Here is a 14836-nt window from a genome sequence, read left to right as displayed (position 1 = left end):
TATTTTGGCCACATTCCTTCTCCCAACCCCCCACCTTACCCCGCCCCCCCCCCAAAAAAAAAAGGTTGGGCTTTGTTTTGTTTAACAAAACTTCCAGGGACATTTGAATTACTGGCAAGTATGTCCATATTGTAGACATAAAATCGGAGATTTTGCAACTTGTCCCTTGCAGTATACATAATGCTATTCAATATATTTTATAGCAAATATATAGCTTTTGAAGTAAATATTCTCAATGAGAATCTTTTTGCTAACTTGCTGACTTATCCATCCCCAAGAACCAATCTTTATTTTCTATATTTATTATTTTCTTTATCCACAAGGTTTAAAGCTTATTTTCTCTTTCTACCATTCTAATGACAACAACCGTCTCACCAGAAAGAAGGAAGTGCCAAACCGACTGCACTGTGACAGAGGGAGCCAGAAAATGATCAAGCTCCTTACTGTGTCACCTACTGACGCAGGTGCATTATGTTTGTTATAGGGCAGAATCGTGAGGCTATGGAAAATAAATAGGCTTTGGTACAACCAATTCCATGGTTTTCTGGGGCCCTTGATGAACACACATTAACTTTCTTTTCTATCTTACATGAAATACAGGATCATAATTTCTATCTCATCAATTGTGCATACAGGAAGGAAGAAGGAGAGATGGAGATTAAGATTTGGTCCCTTTCTTTAGATTCTTGACATATACATGACTACGAGGTGGACTAAAATACGTACATAGGTTGAGTCTGTTGAAGCACAGTAATTGGAAGGCATGGTTCATACCAACTTAAAGGACTTGGAAAGATTTCTCATACAAAGACATGTGATTTGTTCCATGAAATATTAAATTCTGGTCAGAGAGGAGTACAAAATGGGGCAGCTTCAGGATATGTGACCTGTGCAATGACACAGGGCCCTACTTCAAAAGGGTCCCACATTTGGTTTAAAATTCTACTGTTGCCGTCTTGAAATATCTAATAATTTTTGAAAAATGAGACTCGCATTTTAATTTTGCACTACGCCCCAGAAAGGTTCTGGTCCTGAGTGTGGAAGAGCAACCCATTCTGCGCACATGACAAGATTCAAGTCACTGGGCCACAAAACTGATCAGTACTACTGCAAGATAGGGGTTGTGGTAGCGGACATCTTAGTGAGAAACTAGTTTGCAAAGAGAGGATGTGTCAGGTCACAAGGGTCTGGGTTTTAGAGCTTAGAGTCCAGGATTTATTCTACAACCACTCACATGACCTGCATATTTTTAAAGATAAATTCTATAATTAGAATTCAATGGTGATGTGAAGGATGGACTAAAGGAATAGAAGAAGTTAAAAGCCAAAGAGTTCAGATAGAATGTTAGCAAAGGCCTTGGTGAAAAATAATGAGGGCTTAACAGTACATATTAATACTGAAGGAAGAGTCTGAGACACGGTCCACAGAGTGGGTTAGCTATCCTCTGCCTCATCCTGTGCTATGTACATCTCCATTACTTTGCTCTAAAACCAGTGGAGAATATTACTATGGCCAAGTTACAGTGTGATCTCACTTTTTTTTTCCAATGAGATGCTGAAACCATTACATAATAATCAAGATTATCTGGTACTAAATTTTACATGAGATATTCCCCCAATACTTCAGAAAATCTTCATAAAGCAGAGCATAATTTAAAAACTTCTTTAAAGTTACTATTTAATCATACTAAAAAAAAAAGTTAAGAGACTGATACTCAATGACCATCTCACTTTCTTCATTGGTACTAATTTACTTTGGTTTGAACACATACATGTTCTCTAAATACTGCTTTTCTCCCTTTTAATTGGCTCTCTTTTTTGGGAACTCTTACTAATTATGTTTTGGATCTTTTCATTCTATCATCTTTGTCTTTTAATTTCTCTTATATTTTCCATTCAGTTGTCATTCTGGATGGTGTCTAGATTTATTTTTCAAGTGTGCTAATTCTCTTTTGAGTCTGTTAAATCTGCTGTTCAATCATAAAAATTTTAACTTTGAAGGATATCTTTTTCAGTTCTAGAATTTCTCCCTTTCTAGAATTTTTGATATTTCTTTATCAAATATGCTTGATCTTTTTCTTTTATAGTATCTTTATGTTTCACAATTCTGAGTCTTTCTGTTTTCAGTCTTTTTTTTTTTTACATTTTTTTGAAGTTGTTTAAACTAAAAGCAGCGACAACAAAGTCTGCCCATATCTCTTATCCCACTCCTTGTCTCTCTCTGACAGTCACTGATCTGTTCTTTGTACCAATGAGCTTCGTTTTTATCTTTTTTTCTTTTCTTTTCTTTTTCAGATTCCATATAAGAGAGATCATATATATTTGTCTCTGACATATTTCACTTGGCATAATGTTTTCAAAGTCTGTCCATGCTGTCACAAATGGCATAATTTTATTATTTATTCTTTTTAGTGACTGAATAATATTCTGTGTGTGTATTTCTTTAACCATTCATCCATCCAAGTGATAAACTTAAGTTTTTTCATATCTTTGTTATTGTAAATAATGCTACAATAAACATAGAGGAACATATATCTTTTCAAACTAGTGTTTGGGTTTTCTTTAGATAAATATCCAGTGGAATTACTGGATCATAAGGAGTTCTATTTTTAATGTTTTGAGGAACTTCCATACTATTTTCCATAGCAGTTATACCAATTTGTATATTCAACAGTGACAAGGGTTCTCTTTTTTCCATATTCTTACCAACACTATTTCTTGTCTTTTTGATAATAACCATTGCAATAGGTGGGAGGTGATATTTCATTGTGGCTTTGATTTTCATTTCCCTGACGGCTAATGATTTTGAACATATTTTTATATAACTGTTGGCCATCTGGATGTCTTCTTTGGAAAAATGTCTGTACAGATTATTTTTAATCAGATTATTTTATTTCTGTTTTTGCTTTGTTTTGCTTTGTTATTTTGCTATTGAGTTGTGTAAGTTCTTTGTATGTTTTGGATATTAGCCCTTAATCAGATATATGATTTGTAGTCTCTCATTCAGTAGATTGCTTTTTCATTTTGTTGATAGTTTCTTTGCTGTGCAGAAACATTTTAGTTCAATGTCCCACAGACAAACTTTTTTTTTTTTAATATAAGGACAGATATTAAAACAATGATGTACATAGACCTCTCACTTTTGAGAGAATATACAGTGAATATACCCATATTTCAGAGGTTTTATAACAGATATCCTTCCAGCTTTTTTCCCTTAATGGTGTGTCAATGCTCAAAATATTCTAACTATAAAAAAGCCAGATACATGTTTAAAATGCTAACCTTTATTTGAAACAATTATATTAATTATATTAATTAGAGGTAACCATTTTGGCAATGAAACACCCTGAAAATCTACTAAAAGTCTAGAATCAATACCCAAGGGCTGAAAATAAATCTTTATCTAATAGTGACTGTGAAGCATTGATTTTATTCAGAGTATCGACTATGCTGTGTAAAGTACATTCTTGTTTCATTTTATATCAACTACGTCCAGAAATTGCACAGATTGAGAATGCTATCCTCAGCCTCAAATAGAATAGATTTGGCCTTGAAGGTAAACTCTGGCTTACCTTGCCTCATCAAAAAGATTGGAGCTTATAGGTTTTGCTCAAATAGTAGCCTTCTTGTCTATTTAAAACACAGCATCTGGAATCTGAGCTACAGGTTAACCAAATAACCATCTGTTAAGAAACTGTCAACACGAAAATGTTAAAATCCCCTGTATCACTTGCAAAGTTTCCTAGAAATTAACAGTTTTCTGGCGATTGTGACTACATGTAATTATAACCTGAGTTTGGTTCATTAGCATTCCTTCAAAAATTCAACACAAAAACATTAACACAGCCAATTTTCTTAACTCTTGCTCTGTACTCACTCTGCTACAGCCACACTGGGCATCTTGCCTGTTTTCAAATATACAGGCACATTGTCATTGATGACCTTTTGTCCTATTGTCCCCTCTGTCTGGACCCTTCTTTTTTGTCTTTTTTTTATTATTATTATTATTTTTTTTATGACACTCACACACAGAAAGAGAGAGAGAGAAAGAGAGGCAGAGGGAGAAGCAGGCTCCATGCACCGGGAGCCCGACGTGGGATTCGATTCTCGGTCTCCAGGATCGCGCCCTGGGCCAAAGGCAGGCGCCAAACCGCTGCGCCACCCAGGGATCCCATGTCTGGACCCTTCTTCCAGTTGTGCATGGCTTGTCCCCAAGCTACTTCGGGTCTTTGTTCAAATGGCACATTTTCATTGATGAATCCCCTGATCATCCTCTTTAAAATTAAAACCCCATATTCAGCAACCCTGTTCCTGCTTTATTTTTCTCCATAGAACCTGTCATCATCTACTATACTATATAGATCTCATTACTCAGTTTACTGTGTGCACCCACTTCCTATAATTTAAACTCTACATAAACAGGGATTTGAATCATCCGTATTCCGCACTGGATTTCCAGTCTCAGAATAGTGTCTAGCACTTGCAGATACTCAATAAGTATTAATATTAAATGGATATTCATAAATAAATAAATAAATAAATAAATAAATAAATAAATAAATGTTAAATAAATAGTTACACGGATTCTTTTTTCTGAATCCACCTGAATCCACCTTTACTTCAAGCTGAACTTGCCTTCCAGTCTAAACTAAAGCAATGACCACAGAAGTCACAAGAATAGAGCCTGCTAACTTTCAAACATTGGAACATCAAAGTTAACCATCAACCTCTGTGAGATCTTTTACTTATGTCTCCTGAATAACTGTAATACATTAACAGAGAAAAAAAAAAAAACTTAAAATTAACATGCCATGACCTGTTTTGGTCAGCTCAGGCTGCCATAATAAAATGCCAAAGACTGGGTTACTTAAAAAACAGGAATTTATTTTCTCAAAGTTCTAGAGAGTAGAAATCCAAGATCAAGCACCAGCATAGTTTCTGGTGAAAGCTCCCTTCATGACATATAGATGGCCACCTTTTTGCTGTGTCATCACATGGTAGGGAAAGAGAGACAGCAAACTCTTTCTCTCTTCTTATTAGGGCACTAATCATCATGAGGTCCACACTCTCATGACTTCACCTAAACCTAACTGTGTCCCAAAGGCCCCATTAGCAAATAATGGGGCTTTGTGAGTCAGGGCTTCAAGAAATGAATTTGGGGGAAGAACACAATTCAGTCCTTAGTATTAACACAGAGAGACTACAGAAGGCAGTGCAAAACAGTTCTTAACTTGCTTCATCAAGTTGTTTTTCAAAGTTGGCTTCAGGTAGGTGTCCCCTTTTTCCTGTCTCCTCTCAATTTTTTTGTCATCTCCATTCCTCAGGTACAGTTATTTCTCTTTTGTTTTCCTTTTCATTTTCTACCCAATTATCCCGTTCCCACCCATCCTGATTTTTTCTCAGAGGTCAAGGTTATAAAGATTTTTATTTATGGTTTCATTCACTTATTTACGGTGATGATGATTCTTATGTTTCTCTAATTTTAGCATGAAGGGCCTTAAATATAACCAAAGGCTTCTTGGGCTGATATTGCATACCTCTAAATAGCAGAATTTGATAAATTATTTTTTTTAATTTTTATTTTTATTTATTATAGTCACAGAGAGAGAGAGAGAGAGAGGCAGAGACACAGGTGGAGGGAGAAGCAGGCTCCATGCACCGGGAGCCCAACATGGGATTCGATCCCGGGTCTCCAGGATCGCGCCCTGGGCCAAAGGCAGGCGCTAAATCGCTGCGCCACCCAGGGATCCCAAGAAGTTGATAAATTAATGTTAAATTGATAATAGCTTTTTACTTGATTTTATTAAAAAGACATTTTCCTTACCTAGATAAGAGGGAAATAAATGCAGGACACTAGAAGATAGAACATTTTATCCAGTCACAAATGGTTTAATTGCCTACTTATGGACCTGAAGTCTAAAGGCCAGAACATAAAAATAATGTACCTGATGTCATTAAAATAAGAATCCATGACCCCAGTTCTATGTGCCCAAGCCCTCTCTATAAATCTATAAAATATATATTCAGTTTTCTTTTCTGCTCATCATTTCTATCTTTGTAAGATACAAATCAGATACTTTATATCACTTTATAACAATGCCAATATTCCAAAGAATTGGGAAAAGTTAGCAGTATACTTTGACTTCTTTGAATCATTAGACTCTCATACAGTTTTGCCTAGCTGACATAAAGTAAGCTTTGTTTTTACTGCTACAGACACTAGTTCATGGAACAAGTAGTTCAGATTCTACAATATTTATTTATTGCTTCCATGAATGCATTAAGTAGAGATTACAAGAAACAGACCATCAGAGGATTTATTGTCTTTCCTACACTGGTTCTTTGCATACTTTCCTACATTATTTTTGATGTTCATATCAAGTCAAAATTTTCCATACCTAATGTCCTCTGTTTTAAATGAAAATTATGTGAATAGTACAAAATGAGTTTCTTGATAGAGTTCCCTTTTTGTGCATGAATCTGGAGATCAGTATGTTATTGTTACATTTTATTTTCAAAAGAAAAGTAGACTTTGAAATTAAACACAAGTCTAGATATCAAGGCTCCATGGGGAAAGTGTTTTCAGATAGATGTGTTAGCATTAGGGTTACTGATAGATTTTTCCGTAAGAGACTGGGATTTAATTTTTAAAATAACAATAAGATATAGGGGATTAAGAGAGAGAGAGAAATAACACATAAAATTATACAGCATGATTGTGTTAAATTAGCCTACTTTAATTTTCTTTCCTCAAGTTTCCCATTGATGTTAAACTCTTTTAAGAGAATAATAAGGTACTAAATGTCATCAGTAACACATCATTAACAACTCTAAATACTGAAACAACATCAGAGACCATTCTACTTTTTTCCCCTGATTAGTAAACTCTCCTGTTGATATTATCCTAATTGAAATTAAGGCCAGTTTTGTTCATAAGGATTGCTGATCTTTGTGGGTGTCTCTAGAGTTCATACCCATTATAAGAGAATTACAGACCACAGAAATATGAAGACTTCTTCCTTGCTTCTTTCATTCTCCAAGAAATTATTTCCCAGTTTGTTTTTTGGAGAGTGACAAAAACCTAAATGTTAAATCATTAAGAAGTGCTACTTGAAACTTCCAGCATCTTTATTTATTTCGAGTTTTAATTGTGATTCAAGAAGCATTACGAGATTGATGAAAAGGGGCAAATGGCTGAATGGTACAGTAAATGTCATTGAGTTTACTTGATTTGAGGGTCTTAAGGTAATTAATCTTACATGGTTAATATTCACAGGAGAGCTGAACTGGATTGGTGAGTTTGGGCATTTCAGTAAACATAATGAAAGATGCAAAGATTTGTGAATTCAAAGGCTAATTAGTTATGAAAATCACAATTCTCAAAATGATTTCATTTGTTACTAAAATAATGAAGACTAGGGGAACTTTTTGTTGTAAGCAATTTCTTTTTTCTCCTTTTATTTTTTTTACACTTTTTAATTTAAATTCAATTTTCCAACATTTAGTATAACACCCAGTGCTTATCCCATCAATTGCTATCCTCAGTGCTCATCATCCAATTACCCCATTCACCCACCCTCCTCCCCTCCCGCAACCCTTTGTTTGTTTCCCAGAGTTAGGAGTCTCTTATGGTTTGTCTTCCTCTCTAATTCTTTCCCACTCAGTTTCCCTCCTTTCCCATATAATCCCTTTCACTATATCTTATATGCCACGTATGAATGAAACCATATGACGATTGTCCTCTGATTGACTTATTTCACTTTTCATAATACTCTTCAGTTCCATCTACATCAAAGCAAATGGTGGGTATTCATCTCTCCTGATGGCTGAGTAATATTCCATTGTATATATATTTATAGAGCACATCTTCTTTATCCATTCATCTGTTGAAGGACTTCACGGCTCCTTCCACAGTTTGGCTATTGTGGACATTGCTACTATGAACATTGGGGTGCAGGTGTCCCATCCTTTCACTACATCAGTATCTTTGGAGTAAATGCACAGAAGTGCAATTGGTAAGTCATAGGGTAGTTCTATTTTCAATTTCTTGAGGAACTTCCACACTTTTTCCAGAGTGGCTGTACCAGTTTGCATTCCCACCAACAGTGCAAGAGGGTTCCCCTTTCTCCACATCCTCTCCAACATTTGTTGTTTCCTGTCTTGTTAATTTCCACCATTCTCACTGGTGTGAGGTGGTATCTCATTGTGGTTTTGATTTGTATTTCCCTGATGGCCAGTGATGCGGAGCATTTTCTCATGTGCGTGTTGGCCATGTGTATGTCTTCCTCTGTGAAATTTCTGCTCATGTCTTCTGCCCATTTTATGATTGGATTTTTTGTTTCTTGGGTGCTGAGTTTGATAAGTTCTTTATAGATCTTGGATACTAGCCCTTTATCTGATAGGTCATTTGCAAATACCTTCTCCCATTCTGTAAGTTTGTCTTTTAGTTTTGTTGACTGTTTTGCTGTGCAGAAGCTTTTTATCTTAAGTCCCAATAGTTCATTTTTGCTTTTGTTTCCCTTGCCTTCATAGATGTGTCTTGCAAGAAGTTGCTGTGGCCAAGTTCAAAAAGGGTGTTGCTTGTGTTCTCTAGGATTTTGATGGATTTTTGTCTCACATTTAGATCTTTCATCCATTTTAAGTATATCTTTGTGTATGGTGTAAGAGAATTCTCTACTTTCATTCTTTTGCATGTGGCTGTCCAATTTTCCTAACACCATTTATTGAAGAGATTGTCCTTTTTCCAGTGGTTATTCTTTCCTGTTATGTCGAATGTTAGTTGACCATATTGTTGAAGGGCCATTTCTGGGTTCTCTATTCTGTTCCATTGACCTATGTGTTTGTTTTTGTGCCAGTACCATACTGTCTGTCTTGATGATCACAGCTTTGTAGTACAGCTTGAAACCCAGCATTGTGATGCCCATGGCATTGGTTTTCTTTTTCAGTATTCCTCTGGCTATTTGCGGTCTCTTCGGATTCCATACAAATCTTATTTGTTCAAATTCTGTGAAGAAAGACCATGGTATTTTGAGAGGGATTGTATTGAATGTGTAAATTGCCCTGGGTAGCAGAGACATTTTCACAATATTTATTCTTCCAATCCATGAGCATAGAATGTTTTTCCATCTCTTTATGTCTTTCTAAATTTCTTTCAGAAACATTCTGTAGTTTTTAGGGTCCAGATCATTTACATCTCTTGTTAGGTTTATTCTTAGGTATCTTATGGTTTTGGGTATAATTGTAAATGGGATTGATTCCTTAATTTCTCTTTCTTCAGTCTCATTGTTAATGTATAGAAATGCAACTCATTTCTGTGCATTGATTTTGTATCCTGATATCTCCTCTATTCATTCTATAAATTTCTAGTGTTACCACATACTTAAATATGCCTAAAATAATCATAAAGCAAAACGCAGGTCTGTAACACAATAAGGAAATACAGGAAATAAGAGAGTTAATAATTTCTGCCCTGATAAGAGTGATAGGAAAAACAATGTTCTCTCAGTGTAGTCATTGTCTGTCAGTTGATACCATTTTTTCCTCTATTTATTGCTCTCACTTCCTAATTACTTCATATCTCCTTTATTTGCTGATGCTTTTGACACTTACTTCATTATTTATTTTCTCTTCTTCCTTTACTCATATTAGCCTTCTTATTGACTTCAACTATCAATATAGATATATCCCTGACTTCTCAATATCTGAATATCCTTGCCATCATCTCAGGTACTTACTTCCTTTGGTAAACTAGCCCCTGCCATCATCAATAACTGCCCCATTTCTGAAATCTCAGTTTCAAGTACTCAATATCTCATTCTCTAATCATTTCCTCCTTATTCATTTGGTATATTAATCTGACCCCCCCACACACACACACACACACAAATTATTAAATAATTTGGAGACACAAATCATGTTTTTCACCAAGCATGTTTTTCACCAAGCATGAATTTTAAATGTTAGGAGTTGAATGATAAAGCTCTCAAATGACAAAAGAGGAGAGAAGGACAGAGAACATCACAAATACATGCTTCTTAGTTGCATTCTGGGAAACAGCAATCCCTAATTGACACTGCTGAAACAGTGAGCAACATCAGAGAAAGTCTGATCATATATCTTTCATTAGAAAAAAAGGAAATTACTTACAAACACAATCATGAAAGATATGAAGTAAAAACACAGGGCAGACGTGATTACAATTATATGAAGAAAAAATAAAGTGAACAAAGTTAATAGTATCTGTAGAGCTTACCTCAATTTCAGTTTCATACTAAGATATAGAGGCAATATGGTTATGAACATTTTTCTATCTATAATGTCTTCTGACCAGCAAAAGCTTAATTTTTGCAATTATGGTCACTTTTTTCTACATTTTAAATTGTCATTTAAAATGCAATAGACATACAAAAATAGCAATTCTTTGAATCTATGTCAAACAAAACTAACAACTCATTTGTTCAATCAACATTGTTGAATAGTTTGAAACTACCCTCATCATTTGGGGCAGAACAGCTGTTAACTGGGCTAATGGGAGGCAAGAAGTGATAAATAATGAAGGAAGTTATCTGCTTTCCCAAGTGCTAATTCCTAGGGATGCAAATCTAGGGTCATTACAACTATTTTAGACAGATTAAGGCATACTGGTGGGCATTCAGCAGTATCAAGTCACAGAATGCAATGCCTGAGAACCTCTGTATTCAAATTCTAAAATTGTACCTGAAACAAGCACTAAACCTAATAAAGCTCGAGTTTGGATAGTCTTATATTTTATAGTGACTGCCTTGGTGGTAGGATTCCTTGTCATAGTGACTGGGCCACCTTAAAAGTAGCTAACATAAATAATGAGACAAAGGAGAGTATTATCTCTCTACAAGAGAAAATTTTAATTGATTGTTGAAGAGAAATTGGAACATGGGAGAATTAATGATAAGCTAAAGGGAATTTATATATCACCTTTTTAAATAAAATCAGTTGGTCTCTAGTTTCATAGTCTTGCCTTTTGCGAAAATTTAATGTTCATCCAGAAGATCAAGAGTTATTAAGAGAGCAAATAGAGGAAAGTTAATGATTTTTCTAGCCTCTGTCCGAGAGAATTTAGACTAAGCACATCCAGAGATGTTTCTCTCATGGCCCTAAATGTACCTTACTTAATAGAGCTTTCTGCATCTCAGAAAGCTAAGGGACTGTCAAATAGTTCATTGAGAACCTCAAAGTCATTATTGCAAAGGTATATTCATGTTAAGTTATGATCTCAAAGGTGTACTCAAGTTGAAGTAGAACACTTCCCTAGGGCTCTCTGACCTATAAATAAATGCTGTTCAATTGAATTTAGGCAGATCAAACACTGCATTTGTAGAAAATGGCACAAGCTTTAGAAACACAAATTTTGCTATCTGAGAATTCATGTCTCCAGAAAGAAAAGGATAAAATAAAAATGGATAACAGATTTACAGAGAAAATTTGGGTATGTTTTGATCAAATAAAACATATACTTTCTAAAAGAAACAAATATTGTCCCTTTACTACGTCTATTTCAATATCATATACTGGTTTTACCAAATGTGAGTTCATTTTAAATTCTTCTTTCAATGTATCAAAAATTCAAGAGTGTCTTAAAACAAATGTCATTGAAAGCTTCTAATAGGGACCTAAAGATTCCCATCTACCATGCATACTTTTATGTATTCCCCTCCCTTTGTAAATAGGCTGAACTTAGTGATTCCCTTCTAATCAATAAGCTATAGCAAAGTGATAGAATGTCACTTCCAAGGAGAGGTTACAAAATTATGGCTTCCATCTTGCATGTCTTCTCTTGCTTTCTTGCTAATTAGTTTTGATGGAAGTTAGTTGCCTTTTAAGTGCTTACCTATAGAAAAACACTCAGTTACCAAAAGAGTTTGGAAGCCCACAAGCAAGCAATAAAGGCCCTGTCAGAAAAAATGCATATGAGGAAATTCTGCCAAGAACCATATGAATAAGTTTAAATATAGATTCTTCCTCAGTCAAGTCTTCAGATGAGAGCATAACCCTGGTCAACACCTGGATTGCAGTCTTATGAGGGACCTTGCATCAGAAGCACCTAAGCTGTACCCAGACGTCCAGTGCACAGAAACTGTGAAATAATAATTACCATTTTAAACCTCTAAATTTCTGTAACTTTTATACAACAACCAGCCTAAAATGAAAAATATCTATTTGCAAGAAGCTGTCATTTGGCCCAAGATTTAAAGTTTGATTTCAGATGCATGTTAAACTAAATCAACCTGTCTACAATATAAATGAGATACATTTTCCAACTGCTTTGAAAATAACAATAAATTCAGGTTAAATTAGAAAACAATTACCCATAAAAACTTCACCTTTAATTAAATAAGTTAATATCTACTGTAGAATACTTCATAAAAGATTTGTAACAATATAAGAAGTTAATCCTTATAGCATTAAATGATGCCTCTTATATCTTTCATCAGACATGATAAAATTATTTGAAGTTCAATGACATCTCTGAAAAGCAAGTAACTATGCCTTCAATTTTTTCAAATATTGTTTTGATTTTAATTTGTAAATTTTTTGAATTTGGTATTTTATTATTGTGATATAGTATTCTGTAAGACTTTGTGAACATAATAAACATCATGCAGTCATCTATTTCATATATATGAAAACTATGTCAAATAAATATTTAAGCAGTTTCTAATAGTGTATATTTGTCTAAGTAATGATTCTTAGACAAATATCTTACTTTTAAGTTCACATCTATTACCCAATGCTGGAACTTAACATTTACAAACAAAGATACTAATTTCGTAGCTTATAATTATAATATTTTAACATGTGATTTAAAAATCACACTACTATATTTTTGTGCAAAAAAATAAATTTTAACAACATTTTTGGAGACCTGAAAAGTATAAGCAACTAAGTTTTACATAACCATATTAAAAGTAGCAATTTCTTAAAAGCAAGAAAGATGTTCCTATCAAATAAAGATGAGGCACAGAGATATTTTATAACTTTTTTCCAATGATGAATAACTGAGAATAAAAGACACCTAAAATAATATAGATAGCAGATGACATGGGTATTGCAAGCAAAAAAGTAAGAGTCAGAATGTCTTCTTAGAATATTTTTAGACAAAATAATGTCCTCATAGTTTAATCCCTTTCAAATATTTCAAAAAAACATTTTCCCATTACCATATGTAGGAAATGTAATTGATAAGAGCTGCTCTCCATATCTGCACAAAATTGGATATGTTTCACATGTTCTTTATTTCCATTTGAGATGATCAGTTGTGGGAGCAATTGAGGAGTAGACTGACCTAAACAAAACTGATCATCTTAAGCCTCTACATGGCTCAGAGGATCTGTCATTGCTTCTTGTGAGTGCATCCAATTGTTATATGACATTTCATAATGCAATGAAATGGTTCAACTAATTTAAGTGATAACTGAGTTATACAAAGAAAATTAAATGCTCCAATAACTGGGCCAGATCCCATGGTACTATCTCTTATGACTTAAAAGATAAAAGTATATACAATAATACTATGTGTTCGTGATAAACGGCTCAAAGTGCCAAATAAAAATAAAATCACTAGTTCTCAAAAAATATTTCTCAGGAATATGTAGGTCCCAATCTCCTTTATTAACACATTTTTGTGTTAGTCTTACAAAAGCAAACAATCATGCTTTTTAATAAAATATCTTTTACATCTGCTGCCAAAAGTAGAGTACTGAGTTAGAAAGATGTATCTTAAAGTTTGAATAAAAAGTGGAAAGCATAAAGAAAGAAAATAACATAGTTTATATAAATCCTGATGGATTATATCAGCAGGTCTCAAAATGTGATCTTGGAAATCCTGAAGGCTCTAAGACAGTTTTAAGAGTCTGTAAGGTCAATAGTTAAAATGAAGGTAAATATGAAATACATGATTTTTATTTGTAATAAGTCTAAAATATAATGGACTGTGTATACAAAAATAGAATCTATTGAGGATTCTAAATATATATGCAAGTAAAATATATGATAAAAACAGCACAAAAAAGGAAAAGAAATAAAGAGTGTATGGTTATAAGGTGCTTAAAATACACATGAAGCAGTATAATATCAGATAAAGGTAGGTTGCAATTACTTAAAGATTTCTATTGTAAACCTTAGAGCAAACACTAAAACAACAACAGATTTTTTTAAAGAGGTATAATTAAAAACATTAGTAAATCTAAAATACAATCATAAATAATCCAAAAGCAAGAAGAAAAAAGTTTTAAAGGTGAGAGTGACACACAGCAAACAGAATAAATAAAGAGGAACTCTGATGCTCTGCCTGGGGACCATGCATGAACCTCCCTGAATACCTGGAAAATGGCTGAATATTTTTATGGTTACTTGATATTTATTTCCAAGGAGTGGGCCCAAGACTATTTCCCTCTTTTGCAGATTACACTAAGTACTGTGATTTCTTTTAAATTGACCTATGCTGTGTTTGCTTTCTCTTAGTTGAACACACTATAAAGAATTACAGGTGTACTAGTGATTGTAATTTATAGTTGCAAAAAAAAAAGCTAAATAAAGAAAGAGTCAATGTTAAAAAAAAAAACAAAAAATGAAACAGAAACAACAAACAACAGAATAAATAGAATGCAACTAGTAAGAATGTAGACTTTAGTTCAACTACATCATATTAACATTAAATGTAAATTCTCTAAACATGCCAATTAAAGACAGATAGACTGGATGAAAAGCAAGACTTGTGTATATGTCATTTATAAGAATCCTGTTTAAAATATAAAATGAAAAATACATTAAAATGATAAAAAAAGATACAACATGAAAAC

The 14836-nt window shown here is 33.8% G+C and overlaps 1 long non-coding RNA gene across 5 annotated transcripts in view; it reads left to right on the top strand.

The window, feature by feature from the left end:
• The first annotated feature begins 4934 nt into the window (after window positions 1–4934).
• LOC144283698 (uncharacterized) overlaps window positions 4935–14836 on the top strand; it is a 51246-nt gene continuing 41344 nt past the window's right edge. For 2 of the 5 annotated variants that reach the window (XR_013352244.1, XR_013352245.1), the window contains exon 1: window positions 4938–5266. This is a non-coding gene — a long non-coding RNA (uncharacterized LOC144283698). Of the gene's footprint in view, window positions 5267–14836 lie in introns of all 5 variants that reach the window. The other 3 variants (XR_013352248.1, XR_013352247.1, XR_013352246.1) reach the window with 3 other exon arrangements.

Source organism: Canis aureus, chromosome 14 (genome assembly GCF_053574225.1).
Source record: "Canis aureus isolate CA01 chromosome 14, VMU_Caureus_v.1.0, whole genome shotgun sequence".
Lineage (NCBI taxonomy): Eukaryota > Metazoa > Chordata > Mammalia > Carnivora > Canidae > Canis > Canis aureus.
This window is presented reverse-complemented; position numbering and strand designations above follow the sequence as displayed.